Source organism: Morone saxatilis, unplaced genomic scaffold (genome assembly GCF_004916995.1).
Source record: "Morone saxatilis isolate NCDOM2014 unplaced genomic scaffold, NCSU_SB_2.0 Contig14, whole genome shotgun sequence".
NCBI classification, from domain to species: domain Eukaryota; kingdom Metazoa; phylum Chordata; class Actinopteri; family Moronidae; genus Morone; species Morone saxatilis.
In genome coordinates, this window is record NW_023339696.1 from 22,737,772 (window position 1) to 22,737,988 (window position 217).

The following is a 217-nucleotide window of genomic DNA, read 5'->3' on the forward strand; positions in this document are numbered from 1 at the left end:
TGCTGAAAGAGGAAAGTTTCTCATCTCAGTTTAACACCAAGACGGATGATGCTTTTATTCTGAAGGATTTGGTCCAAAAGTCTTATTGTTGTTCTTGTTGTTGTTTATTATTCTTATGCATCCGTGTCTGTGTCTGAGAACCTGTATAATAGAGAACTCTGTTGTAGTTCTGGTTGTTTTACTGAAGTCTTTTTTCAGTATTTGTTCTTCCAATCAG